Genomic DNA, 10,119 nt, shown 5'->3' with positions numbered 1-10,119 from the left:
ACTCTGTCCCCCCCCCGGGCCACCGTGGGCTCCCTCTGACTCTGACTCTGTCCCAAACAAGTTTCCCCCCCGGGCCACCGTGGACTCCCTCTGACTCTGCCACCGTTGATGTACCTGCACATGGCCACTGAATGTACTGTACAGGACACACTGCACTCACACCACACACACCATATACACAAACTCACACACACACGCACATTATGCCACACACACCATATACACACACTCACACATCACGCCACACACACACACACACCATATATACACACTCACACACTCACATATCACGCCACACACACCATACACACACACTCACTAAACTTTACACTCACAGTATATACACTGACCGCACTACATTTTGTATATTATTTTATCTTATTTTGCATTTGTATTTTGTGCTGCTCTTTGCACTGTCCTGTCCAATGTTGTCTCCATGTTATGCACCATGGCCGAAAGCTAATTCTTAGTATGTTGAAAAACGACAATGGTAATAAAACAAATTCTGATTCTGAATTACTGTGGATGATTTGGGCCACACATGCAGACAAGCAGACACACACACACAGTTGATTTGATCAGGGGGCTCCAGGGCCTATATGACCTACAGGGTAAGGGACAAAACCGTACAGGTCATCAAGGACCCCACATAACCTCACTTAACGCTTCCAAATACTTCTGTCAGAGAGCAGGGTTAATTACCCGTGGTCCATAAGAACAGAACCAGTCAACCTTCATCCCCAGGGAGCAGGGTTAATGACCCGTGGTCCATAAGAACAGAACCAGTCAACCTTCATCCCCAGGGAGCAGGGTTAATGACCCGTGGTCCATAAGAACAGAACCAGTCAACCTTCATCCCCAGGGAGCAGGGTTAATGACCCGTGGTCCATAAGAACAGAACCAGTCAACCTCATCCCCAGGGAGCAGGGTTAATGACCCGTGGTCCATAAGAACAGAACCAGTCAACCTCATCCCCAGGGAGCAGGGTTAATGACCCGTGGTCCATAAGAACAGAACCAGTCAACCTCATCCCCACAGCCCCCAGGCTCCACAACTGAACAGTTGATGACTGAATCAAGACCAATGCACAACAACTAATATTGAATCATCATGGTATCATGCTAATACATTCCTTAGGATTTTGATTATACAATGTTTTCCTTTATTTTACCTCTTCATTCAGGGGATTGACCAAGGACTCTTTTTCAAAGCTGCTTGCTTACATTTAGGGCCAAGATAGGTACATAGGTACAGTATGTACAAGCAGCACAATCAAGCCTAATCAAGACTACAAATTCAACTGCAAATTTACAGTAGATACACAATATACATTCAATCCAAATATACACAGTGTAACAAAACCATTATAATGAGAATAAAACCTAAAAATTCACAGGATTTCTTTTCAAACTGCAGAGCAAGTACAGTTAATATACACTGGCAGCTAACCCTTAACCCTAACCCTAACCCTGTGGCTCACCTCAGACATTCTCTTAATCACCTACTGAACACTGATTGGACAGATAAAGCCTATTTAAAATGCAGACATCACCATCATGTCAATTAAAACATGATGTGCCAGGTCACCACCAAATAAGCTAACCAATAGAGAATGAGAAACACACATTGACAATAAATTAACTGCTGTGGATTAGTCGGTGAAATATAAGCCAAAAATGACTGGTAGGCTATGTTTGATACGATCAACTTTATTTATAAAGCGCCTTTCGAAACCAGTTACCAAGTGCTGTAGGGTTAGGTGCTAACCCTAACCCTAACCCTGGCCTCCCCTCTGCCCCTTCCATGGAGGACGCGCCACTGACATGCGCCGTCGCGGACGGGATGCCAGACCCCCCTTTGGACCGCGGGCCCCGTCCCCCTGGACCCCACCTCTGTCATTCAGTAACTAGCAATACATGGGGTCCTACCCAACATTCCTGTCAGTCTGTTTTCGTGGTTTCAATGTACTGCCTTCCCGGCTGCCTTGCCCAGAAACCCCCCCCGGGGGGCAGGGGTCTCTGATTACCCTGGGGGTATCAGCTCTGCATCAATAATCGTATCCATATCCATCAGCTGTCATGTTTTCGGCATGCTGCCTTCCCCACCCACGGGGGTCTATGAGTATGAAAGGAGCCTCACACATCTCAAGACGACCAGGAGACCATTGGAGCCATGGTGTTGGGAGCGAGACCTCAGTTTCAGAAGACCATTGGAGACATGGTGGTAGCATGCACAAGGACTTCCAACCACCTTCACTTAGAATCATTGCTATTGACATACTGTTTCACTCTTGGTTTTTACTAATTTGATTAGCGACAATTCAATTAGCGACAAAAATATTAGTTTAACACTGAATAGCGTTGCAAGTAAAAAGAATCTGGTTGCAAATATTGTAGGCTCTCTTGGATGGATAGGTATGAGACCTCAGTTTTGAAATTGATTTTCCTACAACTGGAGCAACCACAGAGGGACGACACCTCGGCTCTTCGAACCATTGGATGGTCATTTTAACGCCACTGGAGGATCCAAATAGGAACCTCACACATCTCAGGATGAACAGAGGACCATTGGGGATGAGGTGGAGGCATGTACAGGAAGCTCCAGCCGTCTTCACTTACAAAACATTGCTATTGACGTATAGTTTTACTACTGGATTTTACTAATTTAATTAGCGACAAATCGTTTAGCGGGTTAACCCAAATCTAGCAGTAGTTAAACACTGAATAACGTTACTGTCTAGTTGCAAATATTGTAGGCTCTCTTGGATGGATAGGTGTGAGACCTCAGTTTTGGGGTTGGTTTTCCTACAACTGGAGCGGCAGCAGAGGGACGACACCTCGGCTCTTCGAACCATTGGATGGTCACTGTAGCGCCACTGGAGGATCTTCATACCTGACCCTAATCTCAGGCTCTTACCTAAACCTAACCCCACTTTAAAACTCGACCCTAAACGCCCTGAGCCCCGTCCTGGCCCTGACTCACTACCCTGCCCTCATGTTACCAACATGACCCATCTCCCTAAACGCCCTGAGCCCCGTCCTGGCCCTGACTCACTACCCTGCCCTCATGTTATCAACATGACCCATCTCCACTGGATCTCTCTGACTTCCTACTTGGAACGGACCTTCAATCTCTGTGTCATCCTACCTCCCTTGTGATAAAGTTTACTCTGCTCTATTCAGGCCTGGTTTCACCCCTTCATGAATACATGAGGGGTGGTCAGATCAGCAGATACCGCTTATACATGTGACATGGTGATGGCGGTGCTATCTGTGTGTAGCGGAGTGCCTTCTTCTCCTGCTTCATACGTGGTGTACCTAAAGAACTTGGTACACCAGTACCCGTATCTTGTGGGAGAAGCTCTGTCCCCTAACCTAACCCTAACCCTCGGCCTACAATGAAAACACTGCAGAAAATAGAAATTGAATAAGTTAGAAAAAGAAAACAGAAACTAACAGTATAAAAACATTACAACTGCATAGAAGGTAAACACATTATAAAACGCTTTATATATATAACGGTTTATATGAAACAAGTTTCCAACAGCTTCTTAATTTGTATCTGGTGATGAGCTACTCTTTCACAACATGAACATTTATAATAGGCTACTAACACAACCATCGATCAAAACTATCTTCCGTGATTTACCACAGCTGGCTGGGATCGATAAGCCCATTTTTTCCCCACGGTTTCTCTGCGTCAGAAGCCAGCCCCCTGTTGCCCGTCAGGTCTTGTGGTCATATTTATTTCCCAGGTAGGAAGTGAAGCCTACCTGTCCCTGTCCGCCCACAAGCGGGCTTCTTATGCGCATGACGCACGTCAATCATCCGAGGTCCTGTTTGGCACAGCGATGAAGAACCTGAACACATCCGCCCTTCTGTCACTGTTCGGTAAGTCGCCTTAAGTCCGACCTTAATTTAGCTTTGAATGTTTAAATGTGTTACAAATATTACATGTGGAAATGGAGCACTGCCGACAGCTGCAGAAAGGAATGTCCATCATGATTGATGTGTATATTGTCACGATGCTAACTTAAGAGTACTGAGTTTAAGTACAGGACGCTGAGCATAGGAGCCAAAAACAAACTTGCTTTAATCCAAAAGAAGGTCCCACAAAGGGTAACAAAGGTACAGGAGTCTCCTAGAAACATATGAGGCTCGAATGCATGGCAAAACACAGACACCTCTTAAATACAGGTGCATGCAATCAGCAACCAAACAGGTGAACCCACTTAGGGTGAGCCAAGCCCAAATCAGTCCACAAAATCCAAGTACGGTGCACTCTGCCGCCATCTGCTGGACATCTTGGGACACTATGGCGCAGTGCTGACAGTGCCCCCCTCCCGACGACCACCTCCAGGTGGGCCAGGTTTGAGAGGGTGGGCGCGGTGAAAGGCGCGGATGAGGCCAGGATCCAGGACGTGCCGGGAGGGCACCCATGAGCGCTCCTCCGGGCCGTAGCCCTCCCAGTCTATCAGGTACTGGAGGCCCCGCCCCCACCGCCGGGAATCCAGCAGCCTCCGGACGGTGTAGACCGGGCCACCAGCGATGACCCGCGGAGGGGGCGGCAGCGGGGCAGGCCTGGACAAGGGTGAGGAGAATAGAGGTTTCAACAAGGAGACATGGAACACCGGTCTCACCCGGAGAGTCCTAGGAAGTTTGAGTTTGTAAGCCACCGGGTTAACCCTCCTCTCCACAGGAAACGGGCCGATGAACCGGGGAGTGAACTTGGTGGCTGTGCGCAGAGGCAGGTTCTTGGTGGAGAGCCACACTTTCTGTCCAGGGCGGAACGTCGGGGTAGGCCGTCTCCTGCGATTGGCCTGGATCCGATGGCGTTCGGTGGTGCGCGTAAGCGCAGCACGGGCCTTTTTCCAGGCCTGGCGGCACCTGGCCACAGCAGCATCCGCAGAGGGGACCGCAGACTCGGACTGTTGAGAGGGAAAAAACGGTGGGACAAATCCATACTGAACCTCAAAAGGGGACATACCGGTGGATGACCCACTCAGTTGGTTGTGGGCGATTTCAGCCCACACCAGCTTCCGACTCCAGGCACCCGGATTGGATGAGACCATACAGCGCAAGTATTTCTCCAGTTCCTGGTTCACACGTTCCGTCTGTCCATTACTCTCGGGATGATAGCCTGAAGAAAGACTGACAGATGTTTCAAACAAGGACCAAAATGCACACCAATACTTGGACATGAATTGGGGGCCTCTATCAGAGACAATGTCACTTGGGATGCCATGGTAACGCACCACCTCCCGGACCACCACATCGGCGGTTTCCTTCGCTGAAGGCAGCTTAGGTAAAGGGACAAAGTGGGCAGCTTTAGAGAACCGGTCCACGATTACAAAAATCACAGTGTTGCCATCAGAAGGTGGTAGGCCTGTGATGAAATCCATCGAAATGTGGGACCATGGTCGATATGGGACCGGCAGGGGGTGAAGCAGGCCTGCCGGGGCTTGGTTCCCTGACTTCTGTGTAGCACAGACTGTACATGCGTGGACATATTCCTCAATGTCGCTTCTCATGCGCGGCCACCAAAAGTGGCGGCTAACTAGCTCTACCGTGCGGGCAGTCCCCGGATGCCCCGTCACTGGTGAGTCATGCCCCCACTGTAGAACATCAGAGCGGGCGTTGAGTGGGACATACAGATGGCCCAGGGGTACTCCACCAGGACCCGGATCCTCCTCTTGCGCACGCCGGATGGCGTCCTCCAGGGCAAGCGTCACCTGTCCCACCACACAGCTGGGGGGAATGATGCACTCGGGGACAGGGTCAGTAACATCAATGTCATACTGTCGTGATAAGGCATCAGCCTTGGCGTTCTTGGTTCCGGGGCGAAACGTGATGATAAACCTGAATCGGGTGAAAAACAGAGCCCACCTGGCTTGTCGGGGGTTCAGGCGTTTGGCTCCACGGATGTACTGGAGGTTTTTATGATCCGTGATGACAGTGAATGGGTGGCGTGCTCCTTCTAGCCAGTGTCTCCATTCCTCAAGCGCCCGTAGGATGGCCAACAGCTCCCTGTCACCGGCGTCGTAGTTCCTTTCAGCGTCACTGAGCTTGCGAGAGAAAAAGGCACACGGGTGAGTCTTATTGTCCATACCTGACTTCTGGGAAAGCACGGCTCCAACTCCAGAACCGGACGCGTCCACCTCCAATACAAACGGTAGGGTAGGGTCAGGATGCCTCAGCAGGGGAGCCGACGTGAACTGAGCCTTGAGGTGCTCGAATGCCGCTTGTGCCTCTGGGGTCCATCTGAGTTTGGTCGGTGCTCCACGGGTCACTGCTGTGATGGGTGCTACAATGGAGCTGAAACCTCGGATGAAACGACGATAGAAGTTAGCAAATCCCACAAAACGTTGTACCTGTTTGAGAGTGGTAGGAACCGGCCAGCCCAGTACTGCTTGCACCCTGGATTGGTCCATGATCACACCGTCAGGGGAGATGACATACCCCAAAAAGGAGGTGCGTGTAACATGGAACTCACACTTCTCTAGTTTGACAAACAGCTGATTGTCCAGTAACCGCTGTAGGACCTGCCGGACGTGCTGACGATGTTCTGTAAGGGACTTGGAGAAGATGAGCACATCATCGAGGTAAACAAACACACTGCGGTTGAGGAAGTCTCTGAGCACGTCGTTTAAAAAGGCTTGGAACACAGCGGGTGCATTAGTCAGACCAAACGGCATCACATAGTATTCATAATGTCCACTAGGGGTGCTAAATGCAGTCTTCCACTCATCATTCTCTCTGATGCGGACCAAATGGTAAGCGTTCCGCAGGTCTAGTTTGGTGAACACTGTAGCTCCTCCAAGGAGGTCAAAAGCAGAAGACATGAGTGGCAACGGATATTTGTTTTTCACTGTGATGTTGTTCAGTGCTCGGTAGTCTATGCATGGTCGTAGACCACCATCTTTCTTGGGTACAAAGAAGAATCCTGCTGACACGGGTGAGGTCGAGGGCTTAATAAGCCCATTGGTAAGGGACTCACTAATGTAATCCTCCATGGCCTGAGTCTCTGGGACGGAGAGAGGGTACAGTCGTCCCCGGGGGGGAATAGTGTTAGGCAACAGGTCAATGGCACAGTCATAAGATCTGTGAGGGGGTAGTTCCGTAGCTCTAGTCTTACTAAACACTTCAGCTAAGTCATGATACTCGGCAGGGACTGAAGTGAGCTCAGGAGATGAACAGGCAGCGGAACACTCCATCACAGGTGTAAAACGATTGGCTGAAACACACTCTGAGCTCCATGACAAAATTGCCCCAGTGGACCAATTGATTAGGGGGTTGTGCTTCTGGAGCCAGGGAAACCCTAGTACCACCATGTCATGGTGGGAGTCGACTAAAGCCAAAGAGATAGTCTCTTTATGTGAACCAATCTGTAGCGATAAGGGGCGCGTCATGTAGTTGATCTTACCGGAGCCTAGGGGTCGTCCGTCGAGTGCCTGTATTCTCACAGGATTGGGAAGAGCCATGACCGGTAGACCGAGGCGTGTGACCAGAGCAGAGTTCATCAGATTCTCCTCTGAACCGGAATCGATCAGCACAGTGATTGGGATGTTCTCAGGGTTCTCTGGGGTCCAGGTGAGTTGAGCACTCAGGGATAGGCGCTTAGCTGGGTTGGGGGACTGAGATCGGACCAAACTGCTCACTAAGCTGTCCCCTTCCCCTAATGAGCGTTTTCGTTTCCCTGCAGCTGGGGGCATCGGTCTCTGTAATGACCAGCCTCACCGCAGTAAAGACAGCATCTCTCTCTGCGGCGACGCTCTCTTTCAGCAGGTGTGATGCGGTACCTGCCTATCTCCATAGCCTCCGCTTGAGTGGGCTGAGCAGCGGGAGCTGACGCGCTCTGTGGCGAACACACTTGGGGCTGTGCGGAGTTGGGAAGCCTGCGCTCACGCCTCCTTTCGCGTATGCGCTGATCGAGGCAGATAGAGGTGGTAATGAGCTCATCTAAAGTGGCACCCCACTCCCGACTAGCCAAATCATCTTTGACCGCCTCAGACAGGCCGTTATAAAAAGTGGTCAAAAGTGCTTCATTGTTCCATTTACTCTCAGCTGCCAAGGTGCGGAATTCTATAGCATACTCAGAAACGGCTCTGGCCCCTTGGCGGAGCGTGCTGATGCGGCGTGCTGCTTCTCTGCCACTCACAGGATGGTTGAAAACCTGGCGTAGTGCTTTAGAGAACTCTGCTGCATTAGCACAAAGTGGGGAACTAGCCTCCCACAGGGCAGTAGCCCACACTAGAGCTTTACCTGAGAGCAGAGAAATCATAAAAGCGACCTTAGCTCTTTCTGAGGGGAACTGATCTGGCTGCATAACAAAAAACAGGTCACATTGAGTCAAAAATCCCCGACAGGTCTCTGGGATGCCATCATACCGCTCCGGTTTCTGAAGGAATGTCTTGCCGCCTGGGGGGTTCTGTTGATGCATTTGCTGTGTTATCCAGGTCTGGATCTGCTGGATTGAGGATCCTTGGGTCTTCAAAGCTCCGAGCACTTGGGATAGGCTGATGTCCGCTCCTTCAGCGCCTGTTAAACTCATGTTGATGATTCGAGCCTACTGTCACGATGCTAACTTAAGAGTACTGAGTTTAAGTACAGGACGCTGAGCATAGGAGCCAAAAACAAACTTGCTTTAATCCAAAAGAAGGTCCCACAAAGGGTAACAAAGGTACAGGAGTCTCCTAGAAACATATGAGGCTCGAATGCATGGCAAAACACAGACACCTCTTAAATACAGGTGCATGCAATCAGCAACCAAACAGGTGAACCCACTTAGGGTGAGCCAAGCCCAAATCAGTCCACAAAATCCAAGTACGGTGCACTCTGCCGCCATCTGCTGGACATCTTGGGACACTATGGCGCAGTGCTGACATATATGGCGCAAAAAGGGATTTAATTATCCACTCACTCAGTAGAATATAATATTTATCATACCAGAATCATCGAGTAATATGTAATAAGGATTTTGTGTGAATACAATTTTACTTTTAAGGGGGATTTTCTAAAGCGTCTTGTGTGCGCGCTCTCTGGCTACCTGCATGTGTTCGCGTAACGTGTGAAATCCGGCTGCATCAAAGGACATATTCAAGTAGTGCGATATTTATCCAGAAACGAATGCATTAAGGTCTGCACAAGCTTCAATCTCAATTAATCCTGTATACATAAAGACAAATCAAGAGGGTGCAAACATATTTAACGTGACTCATGTAGCCACCTCCTGACATGCTGCATTTGACTTATTCAAACAAGCCTGTAGGAAGACCGTGGAGCTCTGCCATTCATCCCTTCTCTTGAGTCACCGCAAGTAGCCTACTGCTACCCCGGTTCTGCAGGAGTGTTGAGGCCGGTTCACATCAATGATTCGTAATTAGACTGTATGCAACTTGCAAAAGAATCCCCAATGTCTGATAGCTATAAAACTGCGCCGTTCATTTCAAAGCAACGTGTGCACAGACAGATCCATAGCAATGGAAACTTCACAGATCTGATCTCAAGTTCCACAACCTCAATTTGAATCCGTCTGTCAACATGCTGTTGATAGCCTCTTAGCCTTTTTTGTTCATCTGGGCAGCAAACCTCTCTCTATCCTCTCTGGTTACCTAATAGAACCCCCCCCATTGGGATATTGGATAAAGTAGGTCTAGTTTCCTTGGGTACAGATGACCCAGGTTTGAGCCCCTTGAGTAGGAGGGAGCAGCTTTTATCCGCCCCTCCCGAGCTAATCACCTTCTCTGATCAGGGTTAGGGTTCCTGGTCATCTTCCTGATAGAGCTGTGGCCATCGGTGTACGTAGCTGCTTGGCTTGCTTCTATGGCACTCTAGTATTGAAGTACTACCAAAGTGCACCTGTTTGAGATAATGTGGTGTGCGAGGTGATACCAGAATAATATCGATCAATTTGATCATTAAAACTGGACACACATTATCTGCATGGTGTGGTTAGTGTTCACCATCATGGCTTCATTAGGCAACATATTTTACAATGGCGAAATGGCGACCGCTTATCAAGCCTCATTACCTCATGATGTTCTTGTTTCTGGCATGCACCTGAAACGCCCCAAACCCACTGTTCTGTTTCTATTGGCTCATGAATTCTCTGTGTTCAAAA

The sequence above is a fragment of the Borostomias antarcticus genome, assembly GCF_949987555.1.
Source record: "Borostomias antarcticus genome assembly, chromosome: 6".
Classification (NCBI taxonomy): Eukaryota; Metazoa; Chordata; class Actinopteri; order Stomiiformes; family Stomiidae; genus Borostomias; species Borostomias antarcticus.
Note: the sequence above shows the minus strand (reverse complement) of the source record.